The sequence below is a fragment of the Erinaceus europaeus genome, chromosome 17 (genome assembly GCF_950295315.1).
Source record: "Erinaceus europaeus chromosome 17, mEriEur2.1, whole genome shotgun sequence".
In the NCBI taxonomy this organism is placed as follows: Eukaryota; Metazoa; Chordata; class Mammalia; order Eulipotyphla; family Erinaceidae; genus Erinaceus; species Erinaceus europaeus.
Window position 1 is genome coordinate 50,753,004 of NC_080178.1, and position 8,460 is coordinate 50,761,463.

Here is an 8,460-nt window from a genome sequence, read left to right on the forward strand (position 1 = left end):
CTGGAGGCAAAAACAAAAACAAGCAAACAAACAAAAACTGGGAAGGTGCCTGCTTTGCCATATGATCCCCTCAGATTCAAGATCTGAGAGAAAGGAGGAAAAAAGCGAGAATTCTATGCACTACTACACAGAAGCGCCCAGCTTCTAGCAGAGCTGAAGGAGCAGAAAGTTGTTTTTTGTTCCCACAGAGCTTGGTGATATTGATTCCAAAAGTTTTTGTTGAAAAAGGATGAGGGTGTTTTACCCCTGTATCCTATGGTTTTATCAGTGTTTCCTTTTATAAATAAAAATAATGAAAAACAACAACAACACAAAGCTGTCTGTCTTTCTGCTAACTGCAGAAAGATACAGGTTTTCTTAAAAATGTTTTAAATGAAAAAATATATTAGTTTGGAACAGAAAAGGATAGAGATTCTTTTCAACTATTCTTATCAAAGTATTCCCCCCCAATAAGTTGATAACTATCGTATAAAGGAGAGAGAAGACCTCAAAGACAGGGTGACTGTGTACAAGGGAGGGAAAAAATGGAAAAAAATAAAGAATACAACTTGCTCCCAGGGACAGGAGAAAATTTTAAAATGCTGAAATTCATCAGTGTTTCATTAGTCATATCCTTCATCTTCCTCTCTTTCCTCCCCCTAATCACCATCTTCTTCTCCTTCATCCTCATCTCCTTCATATCTTCTTTTTTAAAAAAAATATTATCTATTTATTGATTGGATAGAGACTGTCAGAAATCACGAGGGAAGGGAAGGATAGAGAGGGTGAGAGACAGAGGGACACCTGCAGTACTACTTCACCACTTGTGAAGCTCTACCCCCTGCAGGTGGGGATTGGGGGCTTGAACCCAGGTCCTTGCACATTGTAACACGTGAGCTCAACCATGTGCACCACCACCAGGCCCCCACTTCTTCATATCTTCTAATCCTTCTTCCTCTTCTCCTTCATCATCATCATCATCATCATCATCATCATCATCATCATCATGTTCCCCCTCACCTTATTCATCATCCATATCAGGAATCAAGTAGTATTGTAGTGGATTTGGCCAGATATCATCTTTAATGACCTCTCTTAACTCACCTGCATCTGCACCAGAATGGTCAATAAACCAGGTGAAGAAGGTCTCTGGTTCCTCATGCTGTCTCTTCCTGTTGGTTTTATTTTGTGTTTGAATTGAACATTTGATCAAATTCTTTCCAGATTTCCATTTGATTTCAGTGGATCCTTCAAAAAGAAGGATCACCACTCTCATTCAGATGAAATTCTTTGGGGAGAACTTTATTTTCAAAGTAAGGGTTTTAAACAAAATAAAAGTCTATTCTGTTACCTGATTCACTATCTTCAAATTCTGTCACTTCAATTATTGTCAGGTAATGCAGCACTTCTTCTTCATCCTCTTCCCCAAGCAGTGTAGACACTTGTGGGTGATTGACAAATGTTACCCCAAACTTTGGCATATTGGCCATCAATTCTGATCTCTTCTGAAAAAATGGTTGGCAGAGTTTGATATATTTCTGTTCTACCTTCAAAATTGTCACTCCCCATAAAGAAGCTTGGTGAAAAAGCAATAGGAAGCAATTGAATATATCCATTTAGTACTGAATGAAATAGACTTAATGAACAAGCCAGCTAGGAGATTTCTAGAATTTTCTATCTCACCTTAACTCTAATCCCTGGATTCTCAACTAAGACTCTTTGCTGACTGTCTACTACTTCAAAGAGTCAAAGTTCAGATGTCTGCTGGGTAAGGATGGCCTAGGTAGGTGAAAGAAATTCATCAAGTGAGCTGAATGTACTGTGTTCCATTATATATATCCTGAGTTGTAGTTCTAAACTGAGCTATGTGGCTTAATAGAAATTAGTAGGGTCCTCATGTCGGTGGCTCATGACTTTGCTTGAAGCATATGGAGAAATCCAAAGTTTTTTGTTTGTTTGTTTGTTTGTTTTTAGGTGCTCGAGATACCTAGAAGTTGTCAGACAACCTTCTGAGGACTGGTCCTTCGATTTAGAGATTTTCTTTGTTATCTTAAGTTGCTATTTATGCAATCTTCTTTCATTCTCTCCTATCCCCCCTATTTCTCTCTCTCCCTCTCTATCTCTTCCCCCCTCTGCCAGGAACTGAACCTGTCACCTCAAAGCGTCAGACACAAAAAATAATTTTGCATAAAAACTTTCCTATATCCCTTGCCCATTATGCATTATATTAAGCACTTAGCACTGTTGGTGTAGAGTAAGAATGTATTATAGGTTCCTATTGTATTACTCTCTTCAGTGTATCTATATGACCTCTAAAGCCTAAAATGAAAAGTTTGAAAGGAAACCAGCTCTCTCCCTCTCTCTCTTAATTCTGCAGTCAACTTTCTACCTAAACCTCCAGGTTAAAAACCCATTCCAGCCTCCGGAAATATTGCACCTGTAACATTGCTTATCACCTTGGAACTTAATAAGTCTGTCTTTACAAAAACAAGAACCAAAAGGTAACAGGCTGTTTTTTTTTTGGGGGGGGGGGGTGGAAGTGCACACTTTACTAAATGTAATTTGAGTTGTATCTTGATTCAGAAATATTAGATATTTCCATTCATGCCTTCACAGAGTGTCCCACCATTTGTGCTCTGTAGTGAGGACAGCAGGGATGTCCAGGGCTCACAGTCTCTCAGGAAGAAGGTAGGACTGTATGGTCATCAGTGTTTCCAAATACACTAGAGATTTCACTTACCTTGTTTAGTAACTTTGCTTTAGAATGTTAATTCCACAGGCAGTGTGTGTGTGTGTGTGTGTGTGTGTGTGTGTGTGTGTGTGTGTGTGTGTGCTGACCGCATTTTCTATGCCTGAGACTGTGCTGTCCGTAATGTTCAAAAGTAAAGTTGTAAGCAAGCATGCTGAGATTGAAGTCCAGGCTTATCAGACACATAGATCCCTAACTTCTGCAATGCAGATCCCTGAAAAGAACCACTGAGACATCTTCCATTGGCTATATTTGCCTCTAAGATGATAGTTACTCTAGATGTGAAATTGTGTGGTTGTTGTTTTCTTATAGAATACCGCATCCATAGTCCATCAAAGAACACCAAAACAGAACCTAAGACCTCTGAGACTACATCTTGCAGGGATCATGAGAAAGCAGGGCAGGTACTGGTCTCCCCAGACAAGCAAATGATGGGGTGTCTGCCACTGAACACAAATAGGGCTGGGAGAGTAAGGGTTCTGAGTTCATGTAGACCCTGCACTTCAAGCAGAATTGTGGCCACTCCTGCAACCAGAGGTCTCAGCCTATCAAACACATTGTGCTGATCATTGTTCATACATCTTTTTATCAAACACAGTTCTGGAGAAATCCAGTCGTGGGAGAGCACAGGAAGAATTCTGAAGGTAAGAAAGAAAAAGGTACAAGCAGACCCTTGGTGTCATTGTAGGAGCTGTGCTATGGGTGCATGCATCGTGTCAAGGCCAACAGCCTGCTGTACTGCCAGGAGGAAACATAAAAAAAGGATCCAGAGACCAAGCAGATTCTATGGAGATAGCTGATAACGAAAGACAAGGACACTGTGTTCAAGAACCAGGTTTCCCTGAGCAGACTAAAGTCTTGTTTGGTACACTACATTTTGGAGCTGATGCTACTTTCGGATCTCTTCACAGCTTATATAAATGCTTTGGCGAGGGTTTTGGAGGATGAATGGAGGGTGTGCTCTACTCTGTTGCATGAGTGCAGGGAAGAACATAGACAGCCACACATTATCAGGTGCCATTCTGCTTGCTTGCTTGAGCCAGTCCTTAGGCTTGAAAAAGAAAGGCCTTGACTTAAAAACCTTCTCTCAGCTAGGAAAACACACAGACACACACACACACACACACACACACACACACACACACACACAGACACACACATATAAAAGCCCATAATTTGAACTCCTGTGAAACGTAGCCTTTGCAGAGAGAAAGATTAGTAGTCCAGAAAAAGAAATACATTTCCAGCATGTGTTTTATTTATTTATTAATTTTTAAAAAATTTTTTCCCCGTAAAGTTGGACTACAATCAGAAAAAAAAAAAACAGTTCACAAAGAATACAGCTAATAACCTTGGAGTCGCAGAAGCTATGAAAGCACACAGGAACCAGAAATGACACTTTTTCTGTAAGAGTTGTTTCTGCCTCTCTCTTGCATATAACCCTGTCTGGGAATGTTTGAACCCACCCTCTGGAGGACAGATTGAAGAGATGCCAGTGGGCTTTACAAGAGTGACACTTTCTCTCTGGGTGGGAGCTCATTCCATAGAATATTGGGCCCCTCCCAACACCCCCAGAACTGAGGTCTTTTCCTGAGTAAGACCCTCAGGTGAGCTGTAGGTGCAGAAGGTTCAAGAAACCTCATTTCAGATGGTAGTGAACATGTCTGACCATCATTTTCATGTTTTTAGTCACTATGGTTCCTTTTTTATTTGCCTAAATCATCCTATTTTCAAACTATTATCTAGTTAAACTGACAATTCTGTACATAATAGATAGTCCAGAGTATTGCCTTAGTTCAACATGCAGGGCATTGGGCCAGTGGTAGAGCTTAGTGGAAGACTTTGTGGATGCACACCTGTGGCCCTGGTGTTTGATCTCAAACACACACACACAGACACACACACACACATCATAGGGAAGAATAAAAGAACTATGACCTCCGGTCAGTTTTTCTCAGAGTCACATTTGATCAGGTGAGCTTAACATGTAGCTGCTTCATTGGCACATTTAAACATTATTATTTTTTCTTTTAGATAGATAGCGATGGCAACCAGAGCACTGAGGTTTCCTTCAGTGTGGAGGGGGCAGGCCTGAAACCCAAGTCTCACCAATGACTGTTTAAGCCAGCTATTTTACTAGCCCATCAATTGTTTCCTTGCTCAGCTCAAAGAAAGGAACTGCCCCTCTTTCATCCTAGAATTCATACATCTTTGAAGACCTATCACCAATGCTGCTGTCATCTCTGCAAAAACAAGAGGACTATTCTCAGAGTCTGCTAAAACAAATAGATGCCAATCGTCAACTGGCCAAGAAAGAGCAACAAAGCCAGGAAGTCTTGGAGCAAGTAGAACTGCTACAACTCAAACAAGAGTAAGTTTTGGTGGACTTGCAAGGACACTCTAGTGGGGAGAGGTTGGGCAGCACATCTCAGCTAGCCAACTGGGGTCTCCATGCAGCCCTTCATCACCACCATGCTTAGCGTCAGGACAGCCTTAGTGGCCAGTTGTCAATCAGCACCATGTGCTTTGGCTTTGTGATCAGTGGTGTTAGTAGAGGAAGAAGGGGCCAGTCTGAAGCAGGAACCCCTCCCAGTGTAGGTTTATCATCAGTCTGTTGGGAGCCCAGGACCCAGGGTCAGGAATGTGTGGTCTCAAACTGGAAGCAGAGGGCAGACTATCACGGAAAGCCTTCCCTATACTCATACCAGTCATTCTCCTGCAGCTCAGCCTGGGATGAACATATCTCTCATTTCCATTTCCCGAGGAAAGAGAGTGTTTAATTGCTCTTGGCCTGACACTGAGCATTTGTGTCAGGGAGCAGGTTAGGAGAGCAATGAAAGAAATTTCTGTGGGAAAGACTCCCCCAAATGGAGGTAGTTCCTTCCTCTATGAAGCTAGTCTCTGTCTCTCTTCCTCCCGTGCTCCCTCTTTCCCTCCCTCCCTTCATTCCTTCCATATTTACTACTATATTATGTGGAACCTGGTGTCCTGATTCTCCACTATTTCTGGCAGTCCTTTCTTTGATAGAATGTGAGAGCTAGAGGGAAACAGAGAGCAGGAGAGGCACCTACAAAACTGTTATAATATTTGTCAATCATCTCCATTGCGGGTGAGGACCTTGAACTCAGGTCTTTGCAAATGGCAGAATGTGTACTCTTCTAGATGAGACACCACCAGGCCCCAAGTCCTGTCATCATCAAGTGCAATGGAAGCTGCCCACTATCACCAGTACTATTCAGCATAGTGTTGGAATTTCTTGTCATGGCAATCAGGCATGAACAAGGAATTAAAGGCATGCATATTGGAAGAGAAGCAGTCAAACTCTCCCTATTTGCAGAAGACATGAGAGTATAAATACAAAAACCTAATCAGGGAGCTGGGAAGTAGTTCAGTGGACTAAGCTCACGTGGCACAAAGCACAAGGACCAGCATACAGATCCCGATTCAAGCCCGTGGCTCCACACTTGCAGGGGAGACTCTTCACAGGTGGTGAAGCAGGTCTGCAGATGTCTATCTTTCTCCCCCCTTTTGTCTTCCTCTCCTCTCCTCTCTCCATTTCTATCTGTCCTATCCTACAACAACATCATCAATAACAACAACTATAATAACTACAACAATAAAACAAGGACAACAGAGGGGAATAAATAAATATTTAAAAAAAGAAACACCTAAGGAATCCAACAAGAAGCTTTCAGAAGTCATCAGGCAATACAGTAAGGTGTCAGGCTACCAAATTAACATTCAAAAGTCAGTGGCATTCCTCTATGCAAACACTAAGTTAGAAGAAGTTGAAATCCAGAAGTCAACTCCTTTTACTATAGCAATAAAAACAAAAAATATCTAGGAATACACTTAACCAAAGAAGTAAAAGACTTGTATACTGAAAATTAGGAGTCACTACTCAAGGATATTGAAAAAGACACAAAGATGTGGAAAGATATCTCATGTTCATGGGTTGGAAGAATCAGCATCATTAAAATGAATATACTACCCAGAGCCATACACAAATTTAATGCTATCCCCATCAAGATCTCAACTACATTTTTGGGATTGATGTTACCCTGCATGCAGGGCGGGTCTCGAGGTAATATAAGATACATCAATGGGATGGGTGGGGATCTTTTAGGCAAAACAATCATTATGTAAATAGGCCGTACTATCAGCAATGCAGGATGGAGCAGGAGGGCTGGCTTCATGCATGACAACTGACTGCTTTAAAAATATTTAATTCCAAAGGCTTAAGAGAAAGAAAATTCATTTAGGAAACAAAATACTACAGAATAGGGTTGAATGGATAGATTGTATTTTGTATTTCTAAACTTACTGTATAGATATGGAAATTGAGAGAAGGGGGAGACAGAGACACACATTGACTCACAAGTGCACCACTGGTTCACTTCTAGGGAAGCTTCCACCTCACAAGTTCGAGATGGGGCTTGCACCTGGGTCTTTGTGTGCTCATTTGCATACACTACTGCACTGATATTTTAAAGTGGGTAAAATATTCTTTAAAAAAGGTTAGACATACCACATAATGCTTGATAAGATATTTCTTCCATATCTGATTGCAAAATAAGAAAAGACAAGGATGTCCATTTAGTCTTCCTTAGTCATTATGGAATGAAGTGACTTGTAACTACATGTAGAAGGCCTCAGGGAGCCAGGCACACTTGTTTGAGTATACACATTACAGTGTGCAAAGAGCCAGGTTCAAGTCCCTGGTCCCTGCCTAAAGTGGGAAGCTTCATGAGTGGTGGAGCAGAGCTACAGGTGTGTCTCTAATCCCATCTCAATTTGTACTTGTTCATTACTAAATAAATAAAAAGTAATATATGTGAAATTGAGAGAGACAGAGAGAGAGAGAGAGAAGGGTGGGACATATGATAGCAATCAGCCATCCTCTGCTGGCTGTGGCTGGATCTAGAGGCATAATTAGGATTATTGTCCCATAATTCCGGGCTTTTGAGGAGAGGCCTCTCTTGGGCACAGATTCCCTGGCGTGTCCACCCTGTTGTGCACCAGGAGCAGGTGCATAGGAAAATGTGAATCGAGGCAGCCTGAGTAGGGCCTTATGGGATTCTCAGTGTCCATTGCTAGTGACATGACATAAAATGACCTGGAGACCATGTTTAGGAATGATCCGTTTATTTAACAGGAAAGCAGGATTTTTAAGGGATCGTAGGAGGAAGTAACATGTATATTCCATATATGGTAGGAAGGCAAGGGGTCTGCAGGGGGTCAGGACTTCTCTAGTGAGTGATCTAAGGAATGAGGTAAATGTTAGAGATTGAGAAAAGTTCAAGGTTTGTTTAATGACTATTGAGAAAGGGTTTAATTGGTTGGAGGAAAGAGGAAATGGGGTTATCAATGACCAGAAGACAGAGAGGAGTCCTGAGGGTAGAGAGAAGATGGATCAGGTATGATCAAAGGAACGGAGTGGGTTGGGAGAGGGCCTGAAGTTACTGTTTGACAGAGAGCAGAACAATGATGTATGGGTCATATACGATCAAAGAGATGAACTTCTAGTAACCCCTGAGTAAGCTAACCATCTGGTTTGGAAACGAGGAAGTGGGCTGTGTGTCAGGGGCTGCAGGATCTTTGTGAAGCAGGGATACTGACAGGGGGGCAGATCCTGTTGGTTGTTTCCTGTTGCTCAGTTTCTAGTGGAGAGAGAGAGGCTAACAGGATGGCCGTGCCATCCAGGCACCCATCTTTCAATGGGAGGTCCCACA

The 8,460-nt window shown here is 41.9% G+C and overlaps 1 pseudogene; it reads right to left on the bottom strand.

The window, feature by feature from the left end:
- Window positions 1–300: 300 nt before the first annotated feature.
- On the bottom strand, window positions 301–2,914 carry LOC132533777 (protein SET-like; annotated as a pseudogene).
- Window positions 2,915–8,460: the final 5,546 nt, after the last annotated feature.